This window comes from Puma concolor, chromosome C1 (genome assembly GCF_028749965.1).
Source record: "Puma concolor isolate L17-30 chromosome C1, mPumCon1.1.hap2, whole genome shotgun sequence".
In the NCBI taxonomy this organism is placed as follows: domain Eukaryota; kingdom Metazoa; phylum Chordata; class Mammalia; order Carnivora; family Felidae; genus Puma; species Puma concolor.
This window is the reverse complement of record NC_141674.1, coordinates 209,713,991-209,730,780: the sequence shown is the minus strand read 5'-3', so window position 1 is coordinate 209,730,780 and position 16,790 is coordinate 209,713,991. Positions and strand designations below refer to the sequence as shown.

At 42.3% G+C, this 16,790-nt stretch overlaps 1 protein-coding gene and 1 long non-coding RNA gene across 7 annotated transcripts in view; one reads left to right on the top strand and one right to left on the bottom strand.

Moving 5' to 3' along the window:
* DOCK10 (dedicator of cytokinesis 10) overlaps nucleotides 1-16,790 on the top strand; it is a 271,165-nt gene that overhangs the window by 71,755 nt on the left and 182,620 nt on the right. The gene's annotated exons all lie outside the window — the stretch shown is intronic.
* The window catches only part of LOC147578707 (uncharacterized), a 28,225-nt gene that overhangs the window by 456 nt on the left and 10,979 nt on the right, over nucleotides 1-16,790 (bottom strand). The window lies entirely within an intron of this gene.

Here is a 16,790-nt window from a genome sequence, read left to right as displayed (position 1 = left end):
TCTTTTCTTGTTGTCACAACAACAAGACTAGGAGACTATTTTTTTTTTATCATTGAGGGAGATATTAAAGCATAGCTCTGTACAATTGAAATATAATGCAAGCCATGTAATAGAAAATTTCCTAGGAACTGTATTTTAAAAAGTAAAAAAAAAAAAAAAAACAACATTAATAGTACGTTTTATTCAACTCAATAAATCCAAACTATTATTATTTTGACATACAATCAACATAAAATGGTCAATGAGGTATCTCACATTTTTATACCAAAGTCTTCAAATTCACTACGTATGATTGCTTATAACACATGTCCATTTGGATGCTCAATATTTATCCTAAGAACTTGTTTGGTATATAGATTTCATAAAGTTTACTAGTTGAGAGAGTAAATTGACATATCTCAGTGGTTTCAAAACTAGTTGGATGTTCTCAGATAACTGGAGAGAGTATCCATTCTTCAAGTTAAATCAAAATTAATTGAAATTAGCCGTCATTAAAAATTCACTTCCTCAGTCACACTAACCACATTTGAAGCACTCTGTATCCTCCTATGGCCAGTGGCTGCTGCCTTGGACCGTGCAGGTGTAACAACTGGTGAACTTGCGGAAGGTCACTCATCGAGTAACTGTGATTTGAACCCCAAACCATTGCTTGTGGCCATTAGGCCGTCTGTCTCTTGGGACACCAGAGCGGTGAGTGGTGCAAGACTTCTGCCCGACTTCAACAGTGTATGCTCTGTTGCATTGCATGGGTGTTTTTGATTAAGACAAAACTAAATTACACAAAACATGCCATTTAGTTTCTTTAAATCATGTAGGGAGGGACAGGGGAGACCAGGGTATCCATTAATATGACGAAAGATTTGAGATGAATTAAAACTTTATCTTTTCTCCCATCCTTAGAAAATCTTCCTAAAGTGCATAAATGTCATCCTTATCGAATTGGCCAATGAGTCAGATAAATAAACAAAAATGCAAAAACTAAAAGTGAAAAGACTACCAAGGCTAGAGATGCAGTCAAGGACAACCCCAGGGTGGCCCTTGTCAAACCTGTGTAATGTCCCTGTGGCCCAGACTTGCCCACCTCTTTAACCCCACTCTCCTCACCTCTCCCACCAAACCTGCCTGCCCTTCCCTCTCTGTTGACTCAGGTCTGGGATCACTTTCCAGGACATTCTGCTCAGTGTCCAATATTGCAAGCTGTTTGGTACTCTTCTTAAAAATTCAGGGTTTTCCATACATATTATAGAGAATAATAAAATATTAGGGATTGGGGATCATAGAATTCCTCCCTCACTTGAAAGGTGAAACTCGGGCCAAAGAGATAAATTGACATCTGTGACTTTTATAAGAGTTGGTGGCCGAAAAAGGACATTTGCCTGGGTCTCACAATGAAAGACGCACACCCTTTTTAGCTACATGCTATTCCCTCCTCATTATCCAAAGATTATGTGTTTCCAGAGTATGTGTGCAATTTCCAGTGAAACCACATATATGCTAACTGCAAAATGCTAACAAGTATAGCAAATATTATCCAGTTCCTGACTACTTTTTTCTGATCATTTTAGAGGAATAAATCTCTACAGGGATGAAAGCCAATTCTGCCCATTCTATAAATAAAAGGACTCTTGCTCCAAACAGTCTCTTGGGGTTGCTTTAAGGATTAAATACAAAGAGCATGAGTCCCAGTTAGTCTGTAGCATAAACCAATAACAGCAGATGCTACAGAAACAGAATATGAGTGTGTGGGTCCCAGGCGTCCCACTGAGGAGAGAACAAAGGGGAAAAAAATAAAGGCAAATCACTTTCTTGTAATCTCTTCAGATTAAAGAGCTCTGTGTTGGGAACAGAAGTGTCTATCTGTTGCCTTCCAGAACGCTCACTCCCCAAATGCTGTGCTGTAACAGAAACAGCACTGACACGTGGGATTCCGTACTGGACCCATGTCATTTGAAAAACTTGGGACTGTGGGAGCCTTCCTTGAATTCTTTGAGCCTCCGAATCCTGGCAGGCAGCATGGTGATGATTCCTTGCAGTGCCATTGACCTCAATGAAAAGTGAGCCCAGCGTGATGCGTGCCACACCGAGGGAACGTGCCTCTTCCTCGTGTGTCAAATGAGGAAAATACTTCCTGCCCACCTGCGTCATAGAAATTAAAGTAATGACTTCTGTATGCGACCACATACTCTGTTTATTATTTTGTGCTCCTGCTAAGGAGACGTTTTGGTATGCATGATGGCCCCTCGCTTCTCCACCAGATAAGGAAGCTGGCATATTAAGAGACTCATCAGGGAAAAAGTTATTCAAAGGGGGGGACTCGGTGGACGAAGCCCGGTGAACCAAGGCATTGTCCAAGTGCACAAGCCATTGGAAGAAGTAAGTGGAGCAAAATGTAGAGATGGGGATCAAGGACAAAGAGAGATTTAAAGTGAGGAGCAAGCTCACTGAGCAGTAAGAGAAATGAAGCGTGAAATGTGTTTTCCTCTTTCAGATCGAAGCGGCACTGGATTGTTTTTAAAAAGGCCTTTTAGCAAGGCTCGCCCTAAAACCAGTCTGCTTTTGTGCCACTCTCAGACAATGGGACATCTCCGTCTGTGCCACTTTTGTGACTCTGGTTTTTATTCCCTTAAATCTATCTGTTCCTCGTGGCTTACCATATTTTGTCCCATTTCTGCCCATGCTGTTCAAAAAGTGCCGATGGGTCTGAGTTAAAGACCCACGTCGTTCTTTTAGCTCTGAGTTTGAGCAGAGCCTGGACGGTCTGGAGCTTTCGAAACTGGGGCGGAATCACCCTCAGGGTCTGCTGCGATAGGCAGGGAAGGCTTTTGTTTGGACAAACAAACGAACCACTGAACATTTCTAGAAATGATGTCTCCACAAACAGCCCTGGAGTGCTCATTGGCGAAGAAGTGGGGTCAGAGTCGAATCACAGATTCTTTTTGCACAGCTGAAAAAGTAAAATAAAATGAAAAACTCTGCCTGAATTTATCACAAAACAGTAAGGACCTTTGGAATCACCTAAGATATCCTTCAAGTGCTTTCTGAGTCTGTTAATTGGGGAAAGTGTATTTCACTACCCATGGGCTGAAAGTTACTAACAATCATCAAGACTTCAGATGACTTCCTTGAAGACGGAAGAATTGAAAGGAGAAACAGAATCATGGAGATTATCTCTGGGTACATTAGAAAGGACCAGAAGAAGCTTGCTCCCCTAATTTGGGAAAAGTGCTACTTCTCCAAGCGACTGTTCATTGTTTAAACTTCCCCGGGCCAGGCGGAGAACCCGATCTCAAACTGAGACCATGAGAAGCAGAGAAATGGCAGCTGAGGAGATTCACCCTGGGGTTCTGCAGGAGACACTGTGCTTCTCTGAAGGCGTCACTGCCCACATTTGGCAAGCCCTGCTTTCATTGTTCCCTCCCCACCCTCTGCTGCCATTTGGTTGAAGTTGGTGGGGGTGGCTCTGTAGGCACATGTGTGTCTCTGGCTCTGTTTGTTCTGCAGTCAAAGAAACTTTCCAACCTTGTGTTGCCTTTAAACATTCGGCCCCGTTCTATCCATACAAGCACAGTTAGTGTCTGCATGGATGCACGCCGTGTAGTTCTGTGCTTGGATATGGACTCAGCTGCGATGTCATAGCCATTAGCCTGGTAACCAGAGTTTTAAATGGAGCCCTGTACGTATGGGAAAGGTAATCTACTGTCCTATTTCGCCACCTACCACTGAGTCTGCTATTTCATTCAGAACCTTGTGAGTACAAAGCCAGTGAGGACAAAATTTGTGTAGTAGAATGCATAAATGTTGGCAGATGTTATTTCGTTTAATCTCTTACCTCCTAGCAATCAATGTCGATTTGTTAACGTCGCACAGAGAATGCCAAATACACCATACCAAGTGGATTTCTCAGGACCGAGTGGATTAAAAGTAGCTGTGTGCTAAAGACCACAGAGGAAGCAGGAAATTAAGACTAAGGCCTGGGTAGGATGCAGGAGGCGAGGACCGTTGGATGGAGTTGAGCTCTAGGCGTCACATCTCCAATGGCAAAGCCCTTTCTGGCAGGGAAGGGCTTACTTAGTCCCAGAACCTGCCCTGCCTTGAACTCTTTTAGGCTTAGATTCTAAACCGTATTCTTGCGGTTTAACGAATCCAAAGCTTAAACTATTCTTAGTTCCTAGAGGTTATTTTCTGGCACTCTTCTTTAAATACCGCATGAGGATTATTTCAGTCAGTAAAAATACTAAACGTATCATTTTCTGTTAGCTTTCTCCTTGCCATTTTGGTTTCACACATGCTTGATTTCCTAGCGCATGCTCTCTTTTAGGTGCACAGTCATGGTCGTAACTTAACAGTGTTTTACTGCCTCAGTGGTGATCTGACTCCCGTGCTCAAAGGTGGAGCTTTAGATGAATCCATTCAAAATTCAGCTGGTGATTCCTATTTAGATGTCTCCCCAAAGTGGATAATGAATAGGTGTTAGAAAACCGCAGTTACGGAAGAGGAAAAAGCAAGATAGAATAAAGCTTCTCGGTTTTTCCTTTTTGTATTTTTTTAAATTGTAAAAGAAGCATGGATTTATGTGAGTTTTTGTATGCGGTTCAAGAGACCCTTTTAATCGCACACTTAACCGTGATCACGACCCAGGATGTGTGGGTACAGAGCCAATTTTTGCTTTAATTTCCTACTGTAATTTGATAAGGAGATCTGTTATAATCACTGATACAACCTACTCTCTGTCATAGCCACGAAATAATTCAGATATAACTGATTATAAAATAATATTTGGGGTGTATCCTAGCCAATGCCAAGCCACCAGGAAAGCACTGAAATTTTTTACTTACTATGTAGATCAAGTTGTATAAAGGCAAACTTTTTTAATACTGGAGAAGACTAGAGGACAGATGGAACTTTATCTGGGATCATTTCATGAGCTCATTCTTGTTTCAGCACCTATACGATTTTAGGCTTAAAGGAGTTTCCAAAGATATCGGTGATGCCTGCCTCTTTCATCACAGATGTGGTTAAATGTGAGCCCCTATTTTTTACCTGAACATCTGCGTGAGGATGATATTTAACTTTATATCCACGAGTTAACGGGCATTGAAGGGTTTATTCGTGTTTGTTCACAGCCTCAATAAAATATAATTGGCCATAAACCCAGGAAGTGTCAAGGTCTAGTCCAAAGAGACCTGTTATTAAACAGACAAATAGATAAATAAATAAATAAATAAATAAATAAATAAATAAATAAATAAATAAATAAAACTTGTTATATAGCCCATTATACCCTTTGTCACACTTAGCATTTTTCTGCATCTTTTCAATAAGGGTCATTCTGCTTTGTCTCAGGAATGCTGTGTGGTGACTGCTCAGATTTAAAGCCCGTATGGTCAGTTTTATGATTCGAATAGCAGAGGCAGTAGTCCTATTGACGCACAGGAAGAAATAAACACTTAAGGTTTCTAGAAAGTAGGAGTGAAGCGAACATTTATTTCCCTTTTGCGGTCCCAAGCAATTACATGCGGGAACGTAACAGTTGCAGAAAAATAGAAATTCAGTGTCCCATAAATCTTTCTTTTTTTTTTTTAATTAATTTTTGAGAGAGAGAGAGAGAGAGAGAGACAGTAGAAGTGGGGGAGGGGCAGAAAGAGAGGGAGAGAGAGACTCCCAAGCAGCCTCTGCCATGTCAGTGCAGAGCCCAGTGCGGGGCTCGAACTTTCTATAATGAATGTCAAGCAAAGAGCTAGGGCCACGATCCAGCATTATCCATCTATGCTTTCCTAGCTGCCCAGGCAATTTTTACGTCTCAGGTATATGCAGACCCTTCAGAAACGTCTTTTAAAAGAACTTGGAGGGAAAGAGCAGGCTGAGACTGGATGATGTATGATGGGCTCAGCACTCTATTTGCCAAATATCAGAAGGCATCAGAGAGTCAGTTGTGCCCACTTGTGTTTTTACAGAGTAACGTTAATCAATTAGCTCAATTCTGCTATAGATAGTAAGTAATTGCATTCACTGGAAGCCACGACGACATGATTAATAATACATTCCGACTTCCAAAATTAGCATTCACTTGGCACTTAAACATGGCTCTTTGAAAAGAACGTTTTTTGGTATGTAAGACACATGGTTGGATCAAAAATTATTTCTCTGAAAATAATCCGGTGAGAACATTCTAGTTTTATATGATGCCCAGGGCCCTTCCTGCATAAATGAGTACAATTCAAGTTTCTTCTTTAAGCATTTTCCAATAAATTCTTAAGAAATAGCCCTTTAGACTTCAGACTTAACACACTCTATGGAAGTTTTAGAGAAGCCAGTTACATTCTTAATAATTAAGGAGCATCTGCTGCATGAGAGTTCTGAAACTAAGCTCTCTCAAGGATGGGACGGTAGTTAAGAAACTATGTCTAAGAAGATACGGCAGCAATAGGGCAGTTGGCTTGTAATAAGTGAATACCACCCAAAGAGAAGTAGGCAACTGTCACAAGAAGAACGTGAAGCAGGTGCCATGAGAGTTCATCAGGGGGATACCAGGAGGCAAGAACCCGTCCAAGAAGGGCTGCGTTATGGGCTGATTACGGGATCATATTGGGAGAGGAGGGCAGAAAAGCAAATTGAGGGGTGTCTGGGTGGCTCAGTCAGTTAAACATCCAACTTCGGCTCAGGTCATGATCTCACGGTTCGTGAGTTCGAGCCCCACACTGGGCTCTGTGCTGACAGCTCAGAGCCTGAAGCCTGTTTCAGATTCTGTGTTTCCCTCGCTTTCTGCCCCTCCCCCACTCGCTCTCTCTGTTTCTCTCTCTCTCAAAAAATGAATAAACGTTAATTTTTTTTTAAAGTAAAGCAAACTGAGGCTTGCTTGGGTCTGCATTGACCTTGCCATGGAAGAGTGCTTAATAGTACCTGTTGTTGGGCATGCAGTCAGCAAATATTTATTTTCATATTTCCTATATGACAGGCTCCACTCTGTCTTCTACACAACATGAAATTTGGGCACTTTTAGGATTGTAGGTCCCCTTCAACTTTGCACACACTGTGAAGTTAAAGCACTTGGCACTGAACAGGCCATTTATTCCACACACTTAGAAGGTTGAATAATTATATTTTCGGGAAAATTCTAATCATCAGATCTGGAATATGATTATTTTTTACTTCCTTTTTTTAACTTGCTTTATTATTTTTTTAAATTTACATCCAAATTAATTAGCATATAGTGAAACAATGATTTCAGGAGTAGATTCCTTAGTGCCCCTGACCCATCTAGCCCATCCCCCCTCCCACAACCCCTCCCCTAACCCTCAGTTCGTTCTCCGTATTTATGAGTCCCTTCTGTTTTGTCCCCCTCCCTGTTTTTATATTATTTTTGTTTCCCTTCCCCTGTGTTCATATGTTTTGTCTCTTCAAGTCCTCATGTGAGTGGAGTCATATGACTATTTTTTTAATAATCAACCTAAGGCCACCTGAGTGGTTCTGTTGGGTGAGCGTCCGACTCCTGATTTGGGCTTAGGTTGTGATCCCCGTGTGGTGGGTTCAGGCCCCATGTGGGGCTCTGTGCTGAGCGTGGAGCCTGCGTGGGATTCTCTCTCTTTCCCTCTCTCTCTCTCTCCCTCCCTCCCTCCCTCCCTTTCTCTCTCTCTCCCTCTGCCCCTCCCCTGCTTGATTGCACTCTCTCTCTCTCCTCTCAAAACAAACAGATAAACTTAAAAAATCAACCTAATAATTACTAATATTTTTTCTGAACAATTAAAAAGCCGATTCATAGGGGCGCCTGGGTGGCTCAGTCGGTTGAGCGTCCGACTTCGGCTCAGGTCATGATCTCATCGTCTGTGAATTCGAGCCCCGCATCGGGCTCCGTGCTGACAGCTCAGAGCCTGGAGCCTGTTTTGGATTCTGTGTCTCCTTCTCTCTCTGATCCTCCCCCGTTCATGCTCTGTCTCTCTCTGTCTCAAAAATAAATGAACGTGAATAAAAAAAAAATTTAAAGTCAATTCATAAAAGTTCTTGTCTTCTACCAAAAGAGTTTCCCTTTTAACTGTTGCAATGGTATTGACATAAACCATCAGGGAGAAGCTTTTTCACTCTGGACATCCACCCTAGAAACAGCTTGGAAAGGTAAGTGGGAAGTGCTGCCCTGTCTCTCCACTTAATCTGGAATTCTCCCTCTCCTAGTCCTATACCCATGAGGTGTGGGTTTTTTTTTTTTTAATATTTATTTATTTTTGAGAGAGAGAGAGACAGAGCACAAGCGAGGGAGGGGCAGAGAGAGAGGGAGACGCAGAATCTGAAGCAGGCTCCAGACTCTGAGCTGTCAGCACAGAGCCCGACACGGGGTTCTCATGAGCCTTGAGATCATGACCTGAGCTGAAGTTGGACGTGCAACCGACTGAGCCACTCAGGTGCCCTGGTGAGGTGTGGGTTTTTATAAAACTGCCCATTAGTCCCTTCTAAGAGAGAAGGAAAAAAAGAAAAAAATACAAAGCAGGGATTCTGGTTTCTTGAGGATGTATTTCTCAAAGGGGAAATTTAAAACTTTAATTTGTTGAGGATATTCACAACCAATAATTGCCTTTCTTAGAAATATTTGAAGGCCCAGATTCAAACCTATGGAAAAATCATGTTTTATTCCTGGCCCCTTGGTTCCTAGGCTTCTAGAAATCCTGCAGATGGAATTATTGATGAGTGAGGTGGTATCTATTTCAAAGAGATTTTGTTTTAAAGACCAAGCTATATTAAAGAATTGTTTGCATTTGGAAAACGAATGGCACATTAAATTTTGACTGGTTGTGAAAAATATCTTTTATATTTATAGCAACTTATCATTTGAAGAGTTTTCCTAGTTCATTTGAAATTCAATGATGCATTTTTTATTACATCCATCTAAACGCAGGTAGTTGGGGAGCCTGGGTGGCCCAATCGATTGAGCTTCCGACAATTTAGGCTCGGGTCATGATCCCAGGGTTGTGGGATCGAGCCTCGTGTTGGGCTCCTTGCTGAATGTGGAGCCTCCTTAAGATTCTCTCTCTCTCTCTCTCTCTCTCTCTCTAAAAAATAAATAAACACAGGTAGTCTTCTAAATTTTACCAAAGAAAACACCCACAAGAGGCTTAGCATCTTCTAACCTTCAACATCCTGCATTTAGTCCTTCCAACTATAAACTTTTAAATAGACCATTTGAAAAGTAATATATAGGAAATAACTTGTTGAATTTCAGACCAAATTGTAAAAGCTTGATGATGCTGACCCAAATAATCTTTAGGGCCCCGAGATTTTGCCTGGTTCGATCACACACACATCCCAAGTGCCTCCTTGCCTTCCTGAACCTTTCCATCCCTTTTTCCTCTGCTCTGCGATGGATGTGAATATTATATTCTCTCCTAACATTATTTATACATTAAACCTGGCTTCCCACATATTATGAAACTAATAGGTTTTGTAATAAACAGTGCTAGATACCTTCCAGAGCCAAATAGTTCTTTCCTGAATAAAAATATAGGAGTGACCTGTGCACCCTACGTGCAAGCCCAACCTCGTTAAATCTTATAGTAAGTCCAAGCCTGGGCAGTTACTAATTATTCTCTGTTAGTCATATATCAAAATAATTTGGGGAAAATGGGCTTGCGCCTGCACTGGAGAATTTCAGAAATTCATTATAACTTTGCCTTTCCCTCTTCTCAATCTTTCCTATTGTGAGTGCTGTTGTTTTTGAAATAAAAATATCCCATTTGATGGTTACACTATGTCAGACCTTTCAATTACCCATCTTTCGCAGTTTAAGAAAAGCTAGGGGCAATGCCAGATTCTTCCTAACATTCTTCATCTTTTTCCTGATTCTCTACATTTTTTCATTCTTTTTTTCCCCCCCAAGGGGGCAGAATTTGTGTACGGTCTAGCTATTGGACAGTGTGGCCAAGCTATAAGCATTTGTCATTTACTACAAAAGATGTCAGCAACAAAGTCTTGGCATCATATTTGGATTATACTCCTAGGACAGTTTAAAACATGGTTTCATGTTGAGATCAGAGAGGCCAGAAAGGTGGGCGACTGCGAGATGGATGGGTGCATCAGAGGTGAATTCTCTGCCCAACTTCAATCATCCTAGAAGGAAAACCGTGACTGTGGAAACAATAGAAGAGCTGAAAAAAAATGGTGTTGGTGCTTTGGAGGGAGGATTTCAGGGATAAGTCCATTACTAAATAATGTCCTCTGACACCAGGAGGAAAAATGTCAATACCACTATATGTTGCTAGAGGGTATGAAGTATGGCAGAATCATCTCTTGACCATCTTACAACATATAAGAAAAATGCAACCATAGCATTATCTGGAAATAGTATTATGAAATTACTAAATTATTTGAAAGATTCCTCCTACAGTCTTGCGTCATGACCTAAGTGATTACCAGTACAGGGACCTTCTATGAAGAGAGAGGGATAATATTCTCATAGTTTTCCAGGGATAAATGGAGGAAATAAAGGGAAACATTTGTTAATCTTTCCATTAACTATGTTAATGGAAACACAGTGAATCTCCTCTAACATAATAGAGTTTTGGAATTATCAAGTGTCTCCAAGATTAATTCTAATCTGCTATCCGTATTTTATTGAATGAGGTGCTGACTTTCTTCTCCAGATCTGTGATATGTTCTAAAAATATATGGGGGAAATAATTTTAAATTATATATGTATAGTTAAGTAACTTAGTAATATCCTTATAACCTCTTATATTAAAGCTCTTAGGATCTTTCTTTCATTGTTAATATAAAATTGCTAATTGAAGACTGTTTCCACTTTAAAACAAATAGTTTGTCACTTCTTCGAGGTTTTGCTAAGCATCGTGTTCCCATCATTTACATGAAGAGGTGTTGAACCATGCCATTCACTGCCACACCAGTTTTTCACACAAGCACCAAAAATTGAAGAGTTAAAGAGGAAGTGTCGTAGACTCTAATGCTTTCAATGGCTTAACCAATGCCAGAAATACTCTCTTGCCCCATGCACTCAAGGTAGGGATGTTCCGGTGGGAATGTGAGAACAGAAACAGTTTTATTACTACATTAAGATATCAGTACACTATTCACACTTGGGGAATCTTCAGGACTACGTTATGGATCTCCTATAGACCTAGATTAACTGCGCATATATTGGCAGTAGAAATCTTTAGGCTTGTTGTTTAAAGTAAAGGGATCCAGTAAGGCTTAGATCAGATTCCAAGTTACAATAGCCTTACTAAAAGATAAGATCTTGAATGTGACTTCAAGTCAAGGGACTTCCAACTGAGATGCCTAGGGACCACACAAGCTAGACAAGAAGACGATGGGAGCAGTGAGGAGCATGGTAAATTAAAGAAGGCATGACCCACACAAAGGGTGTGGCCGTTATGACACTTGAGCAGTTGTTCCCATGTTAGAAGGTAGGATCCACATCCTACCTTGAATTTTTTTTTAAGAGAAGTCAATAGCCGAGGCTATTATGTAAAATCTTTTTTATTTCTAAATGCTGTCGACTATTTCCAATGTTTTAAAACACTAGTGGCAGGAAAACACAATTGTGGAACCAAGTTGAGTCATTGGCTGCCTGATTGTCACTATCCTGTAAGTTTTTATTAGAGTTTCACTTTAATTCAAGGTTCCAGTTTCAAGGACCCCATGAGGATTCTGCTGCTTGTAATACATTACAGCATGTTTGACTGATATGAGTGGAAAATGATTCTGATGTTAATGTAAATGTAAGGCTGAAGATCATATTTAGATTTCGAAAAACGTGTACTCCGACTCTTAATTAAGAAAGATTTCCACAGGTCTAATTAAATAATACCAAGTCAAATTATCCTTTCTTTGCTGTAAAAATATCAAAGGGGAATGTGGTAATACATATCTGACACTTAACTTAATTTTCAGCAACATAATGCAAGCAGAAGATATGGAAACTAATGCACTGAAAGCAATAAATCCTTTTAAAATTCTGTTTACAAACCACACTAGAGTATCACCAGTTATTGCAGGGAAGGGGCGGAGGGCAGGGACGGAGGGAGGATTCAGATGTCCCATATTTTCACCTTAACTGGGTCATGAATTATTTTCCATGCCAACTACAGTGCTTATTCAGTGCTTACTACACAACCACAAAAATCTGTCCCTGCCTCATCCTATTAGGCTGAGATTTCACAGAAGCCCAGTAAACCCAGAGCCACATCCCTAAGTAGATGTTGCCCTTTGCCCAGTTCAAGCAAATTGTTTTAAGTATTTAAGTTCTGTATCTCCCTTGCGGATGTGCATGAGCGTCTTGGTTATTCTGCTCTGAGCCATCATTGCTGGGAGAGGTGGGTGATGCCTGGTGCTCACTCTGGGACAGGAGCAGGGCCAAAACTGGCAGAGGGGACAGAGGTCCTGTCCTGAAGCAACCAGCCACCCTTTGTTTAAAAACATTTTTTTTAACGTTTATTTATTTTTGAGAGAGAGAGGGAGGCAGAGCGTGAGCAGGGATGGGGCAGAGAGAGAGGGAGACACAGCACCTGATGCAGGCTCCAGGCTCTGAGCTGTCAGCACGGTGCCCGATGCGGGGCTCGAACCCACGAGCTGCGAGATCATGACTGGAGCCGAGGTCAGATGCTTAACAGACGAAGCCACCCAGTGTGCCCCGTGCCTTCCCTTTGTTTTAGCACCAGTGCGACCTTGCATCTGCCCCTGATTCAGACTGTCCTGCTTCCTCACATCAACTCCTACGGTTTCCATCTACCCTGGAAAAGACGCCGCTAACGTTTACTTTTTTGAAAATATTTTTGATTCTGTCTCCCCGGTGTCTCACTGGATGTGCGGGTTGTGGAGACCCTTCCCCAGACTGTGTGACGCAGAATATGAGTGCTCTGTAAGAAAATGCTGCAGTGCCCCAAGAAATATTGCCTACGATACACTCCTCGAGAGATTCCCATTGCACGTTGGCGATCTAAAGCTCTGGGGAGTTCTCAGTGAGGATACCGGGTTAGGTTTGCTCAGTCCACTGTTCCTCACGTTGACTTGACATCAGATATCTCTTGTCTGGAGCCCTGACTCACACATCAGGAAGGTCTAGAGTGTGTTTGGGGAAACAGTATTGACAAGGGGGTTGCCATCTGAGACTTCTGAGTTGGGGAATGACATGGTCAAACCTGGCGCTAGACAGGGAAACTACCGGAGGGGATAATCAAGAGAAAAGATACAATCATTGGAATTTAGTGATGAGCTAGTTGTGCAGATGAGGGGGGAGGGAAGTTGAAATGAGTAGCAAGTCCCTGATTGTATTACTTAGGTAGAAGGTGATACTAACCTAAAGGTGAGGTCATATGGAATGGAATTTGGAAAGAAAGGTAAGGAGTTATTTTTTTTTTAATGAGTTGGCTGTTTGATTTTAGTGCTTACAAGAATACTTGGGGGTCCCCTGGGTGGCTCGGTCGGTTGAACATCCTACTCTTGATTTCAGCTCAGGTCATGATCCCAGGGTCGTGGGATTGAGCCCCAAGTCAGGTTCTGCATTGAGCATGGGGTCTGTTTGGGATTCTCTCTCTCTCCCGCTCTGCCCCTGTCCCCTTCTCACACACACACTCTCTCTCTCTCTTTAAAAAAAAAAAAACAAAAATACTTGGGAGAGAAAACAACGAGATTTCTATTTGTTTAATTTTTAGTACTTTCCGGTGCAAACTTCCCTTTACAGCACTTGCCAAGCCAGCCCTTCTAAGCTCTGTAAAGGCAAAGAAGTTGTTTTATTTTTCTGATTGTCTTAAATACGTAGCACAATATCTGCCCCTGTTTTTGCAGAGTACATAAACAAGTGGCTGCAAACAAATGGTTGCAAACAGAAAATAGCTTTGCCTAAATCAAGGGGAATGAAGAATGAAGGTGGAGAGAGCCCATCAGATTGAAGGAAGAACTCAACAGCAGGTCTTAAGAAGCACAGGAAGGAAGGAGGGCCTGAGAACTATAATGTGCAGGGCTCAGGGCAGCGTTTGGTATAAATCACATTTTCTGCACTTGGGTCCTTTTTCTCAAGGTTCCAGTCCAGGTACAGTCGTGGTACTTGTTGGATGTGCTCCGGAAGGTGAGGGGGTAGAGATGTTCCCCCTAGGAAAATCAAGGAATATCAAGAAAACAAGTGGGTGTGAAAACAGTGCCAAAATTCTCTTCAATGTTCTGTTTATAAACCATGTCAAGGACAATGTCATCTAGTCAGGAAGCACAGCTGTTTACTTCTGAAATGAAATCTGGCTGGGAACAGGGAGCAAGGGACAGGTAGCGTTGGATGTACCATCTGGACTAGGTGTGGAGAAAGGTATCCGATTACAGATCGTCTTTCTTCTCTAATTGGCACTTGAGGTTCAAAAAAAAAAAGAAGGAAAGAAAAGGAAAAAGCTTTTTTTCTCAGCCCAGTCACTAGTCTATCTGGAAATGGATGAGACAAACTGTTTTATTTAAAAAACACAAAAACAGGGGCGCCTGGGTGGCTCAGTCGGTTGAGTGTCCAACTTCAGCTCAGGGTGTGATCTTGTGGTTCATGGGTTTAAGCCTCGTGTCAGGCTCTGTGCTGACAGCTCAGAGCCTGGAGCCTGCTTTGTTTCTGTGTCTCCCTCTCTCTCTGCTCCTCCCCTGCTCGTGCTCTGTCTCTCTCAGTCTCTCAAAAGTAAATAAATGTTAAAAATTTTTGTTTAATTTTTTTTTTATTTTTTTTATTTTTATGACACAGAGAGACAGAGCATGAGTGGTGATGGGGCAGAGAGAGAGGGAGACACAGAATCCGAAGCAGGCTCCAGGCTCTGAGCTGTGAGCACAGAGCCCGACGCAGGGCTCGAACTCATGAACCATGAGATCATGACCTGAGCCGAAGTTGGACACTCAACCGAGCCACCCTTTTTTAAACACAAAAACATAGAATTTTAGAGATGAAACAATGCTCTAGGACAACGAGAGCCAGAGAGGTTACTGTTTTGCCCAAGGTCACTCAGGCTATCGGTAAGTGAACTGACTATGGACTACACACCTCCTGTCTGCCATCCATGCTCCTTTCCCTGTGAACACAAGTGCACACTGCCTAGAAGAAATAAGGAAATGACTTCTCAATGGCAGTCTCCCCTCAGTAGTCATGGGCTCTGAAAGATAAGACGTGAACACAAATTCAAAACTGCTTTCTGAAAATATAACCCTGAATGCCAGCCACGCAAGAGAAATGCCAGTTTTCAGTGCCACCAAAGATCTTTTGACACAATCTAGGTAATGGATCTGCTTCCCAATCCATGACACCCTTGCAAAAGAGGGCAAAGTCAGATTAAATGTCTCCTTGTCAGTGTACTATGATATCTTGCGGTGGCCTTGAAAAGTTGTGGAATGAGAGAAGGAGAAGATGGAGAACAGAAAGTGCAATGCCCTTTTCTCCTGTTCACAACGTCGGATTGGTAATTATAATGTTGGTATTTGCCACATGCTGGTAGGAGGCCCGGCACAGTGCAGACATAAAGACGATACTGTTTATTGCTCTGGGAATTTACAGTCCTGCTTGGGCAGAAAAGTAATCATGAAAAGATAAAAAAGCATATGATACTGGTTAAATCTTGGCTTTCTCAACTTCCTTGGCATTTGGGTCTTTTGTGTGGGAGATGAAGGGAGATGACAGAAATAGGATAATTGGAAGCTTTTGTAGATGTGCACAGTGGGGATTCAAAAATGAAATATGTAGCATTGCCAGGAACAGTGAGCACAAAGAGGTCAGTTGTGGAAGGGTCCAGGGTGCATTGGAGGAGGAGCCATGTAGCCTAATTATCCACATCCAGGCCGACGGGGTCTTCTGGGCTCTCCCTTCATTTTGGAATGTCTTCTCTTTCACTACCACTTTCAAAGCTTGTACCCTTCTAATACCCGCCCCCTCCCCCGCTCCTCCTAATGTTCAGTTCACAAGCATCTATGACCATCCACACCCTCAACACACAATATGGCAGCCCAGCTTATGATCACTTATCTCCTCAACACAATGGCCTCCTCATCAAACTCGTAGTTAACATCCATGGAGCATTTGATTCTATTCCAGGCTCTGTGCTAAGCTCTTCATAAATCTTCTTTTATTAAGCCTCAAAACACTCGGTGAGGTATGTGCTATAGTTACCCTCATTTTAGGTTGAGGAAGCTCAAGTTCGGAGAGTTTGGGTAACTTGTCCAGAGGCTCACAGCTAGCACATGGGAAGACCAGGAATCACACACAAGCCCACAGACTCCAGCCCAGTGGTCTTACTCGTAAGGGCAAAGACCACATTCCCAACCTTATCCTTCACACTGCTGAAATGTGCTTGCCTCTTGAGTTCTATCAGGTATAAGTTAGTGAAGATTATAATGGCTTCCAATCTTTTCCCAGCAAGTGATAGCTGTGCTTTAATAGGGACATCCCAGAAGAGTAACAGAAACCCAGACCCTGACTCATTCCAGTAGTGGGGTTTTGAGGGATGGAGAAGTGAAAGAGGGAGCTGACTTGAAGGCCAGTAGTCCTGGGGCGCCTGGGTGGCGCAGTCGGTTAAGCGTCTGACGTCAGCCAGGTCACGATCTCGCGGTCCGTGAGTTCGAGCCCCGCGTCGGGCTCTGGGCTGATGGCTCAGAGCCTGGAGCCTGTTTCCGATTCTGTGTCTCCCTCTCTCTCTGCCCCTCCCCCGTTCATGCTCTGTCTCTCTCTGTCCCAAAAATAAATAAACGTTGAAAAAAAAAATTAAAAAAAAAAAAAAAAAGAAGGCCAGTAGTCCTGAGGTCCTTCCCATCAACCGACTGTCAACTTGACTTTCAAAAGGAGC